The sequence below is a fragment of the Chrysemys picta genome, chromosome 6 (assembly GCF_011386835.1).
Source record: "Chrysemys picta bellii isolate R12L10 chromosome 6, ASM1138683v2, whole genome shotgun sequence".
NCBI lineage: Eukaryota > Metazoa > Chordata > Testudines > Emydidae > Chrysemys > Chrysemys picta.
In genome coordinates this window covers 19,928,070-19,930,769 of record NC_088796.1, presented here as the reverse complement: position 1 = coordinate 19,930,769, position 2,700 = coordinate 19,928,070, and positions in this window count along the sequence as shown.

Here is a 2,700-nt window from a genome sequence, read left to right as displayed (position 1 = left end):
TACAAAGCTGAAATTCTGATAATTTCACTCTTTAGGAGAAAAGATGTCCTGAAGTAATCCTAAACGTTGAAACAAACACGAATATAAGGGTATATGGTAGAAAACTCACTTACTTTGTTTATTGCTTTGAGTAACTGCTTTCTTAATGCAGGAAAGCTACTTCCTTGCACTTGATCTGTATTTGATTATTCTAAATTAATAAACTAGAATTACTTTTCCACTTAGTACATGTGGTTTTACACCACTTGACATAATCCAAATGCCATGTCCATTAAATGGAGTTTAATATTGGTTCACGTAAGCAACAGTCACTAATATTCACTGTCTTTAAGCCAGTTTTCTGGGATGCATCCCAGTTAAATGTATCCTGATTTAGCATATGCTGTTTATATAAATTCATAGAAATGTAGGGCTGGAAGGGACCTCGAGCTCTTTTAAATCCCGCCCCCCTACAGTGAGGGAGGACCAAGTGAAACTAGACCATACGTGGTAGGTGTTTGTCCTACCTGTTCTTAAAAACCTCCGATGATGGAGATTCCACAACCACCCTTGGAAACCTATTCTAGAATTTAGGAAATTTTTTATAACTATAATGATAGCTAATATCTAACCTAAATCTTCTTTGCTGCAGATTAAGCCCTTTACTTTGTATCTTACCTTCAGTGGACAGGAAGAACCATTGACCTCTGTCCTCTTTATAGCAGCCCTTAACATAGCTGAAGACTTTATCCGGTTCCCCCTCAGTCATCTTTTCTCAAGACTAAACGTGCCCAGTTTTTAAATCTTTCCTCATAGGGCAGGTTGCTCTCCTATGGACTCTCCATTTTATCCACATCTCTTCTAAAGTATGGTGCCCAGAATTGGACACACTGCTGAGGGCCAAGTTGAATGGGACAAGTATGTCCTGTGTCTTATATACAATGCACCTGTTAGTACACCCCAGAATATTAACCTTTTTTGCAACGGTATCACATTGACCCCTTTAATTTTGTGAGCTAGTATAATCCCATGTTCCTTTTCAGTAGTACTGCCATCTAGTCAGTTATTCCTGCTTTTGTATTTGTGTATTTAAATTTTTTTCTTAATTGTAGTACATTGAAATCAACTGGATGAAATTCAATAAAGTGCAAACGAATTCTCTTATTTTTGTCAAGGTCATTTTGAATTCTAATCCTGGCCTCCAAAGTGCTTACAGCCCCTAACAATTGGGTGTTATCTTGCAAGTTTTATAAGTATACTTTCCACTCCCTTATCCAAGTCATTAATGAAAATATTGATTAGGACTGACCCCTTAGCTATGCCATCCTAGTTCAACAGCAAACCATTGACAATCATTCTTTGAGTAGTCTTTCAACCAGTTGTGTGCCCACCTTATAGTATTTTCATGTAGACTGAATTTCCCCCGTTTGCTTATGAGAATGACACACAGGACTATCAAAAGCGTTACTAAAAGCCAGATATAGCACATCAGCTTTCCCTCTGCCCTGCACTCCACTAAGCCAGTAATGCTAACAAAGGAAGAAATTAGGGGGGTTCATTGCAATTTTTTTCTTGACCAATCCATGCTGGCTATTCTTTATATTATCCTCTAGGTGCTTAAAAATTGATCGTGTAATTTGTTCCAGTATCTTTCCAGGTATTAAAGTTAGGCTGACTGGTCTATAATTTCCCGCATTCCCTTTGTTCCCTTTTTTAAGGATAGGTACTATGTTTGCCCTTCTCCTATCCTCTGGAACTTCATCTGTCCTCTGGGACTAAGATAATTGCTAATGGTTCCAAGATTGCTTTATCTAGTTCCTTAAGTATTCTAGGATGAATTCCATCAGGCCCTGCTGACTTGAATATGATTCTACCTTATAGAATCATAGGACTGAAAGGGATCTCAAGAGGTCATCTAGTCCAGTTCTCTGCATTCATGGCACGACTAAGTATTATCTAGGTCAGTGTTTCTCAAACTATTGTACTGGTGACCCCTTTCACATAGCAAGCCTCTGTGTGTGATCACCCCTTATAAATTAAAAACACTTGTTTATATATTTAACACCATTATAAATGCTGGAGGCAAAGCAGGGTTTGGGGTGGAGGCTGACAGCTTGCGACCCCCCCCCCATGTAATAACCTTGCAACCCCCGAGGGGTCCTGACCCCCAGTTTGAGAACCCCTGATCTAGACCAATGGTTCTCAAACTGTGGGTTGGGACCCCAAAGTGGGCAGTGACCCCATTAAAATGGGGTTGCTAGGAGTGGCTTAGACTTACTGGGGCTTGGGGCTGAATCCCAAGCCCCACTGCACGAGGCTGAAGCTGAAGCCCGAGGGATTCAGCCCTTGATGGCGGGGCTGAGGTTACAGGCCACCTGTCTGGGATTGAAGACCTTGGGATTCCACATTGACCCCTACCCTGTGCAGGTATTGGGGTTTAGGCTTTGGCTCCCCCACCCGTGGCAGTGGGAATCAGGTGGACTCAGGCTTTGGTACCCCCCTCCTGGGGTCATATAGGAATTTTTGTTGTCAGAAGGGGGTCATGGTGCAATGAAGTTTGAGAACCCCTGATCTAGACCATCCCTGACAGGTGTTTGTCTAACCTGTTCTTAAAAATCTCCAATGATGTAGCTTCCACAATCTCCCTGGGTGGTGGAAATATCTAAATATTCTTAAAACTTTTCACAACCCAAAATGGGGAAAGTTTCTTCCCCCTTGTTA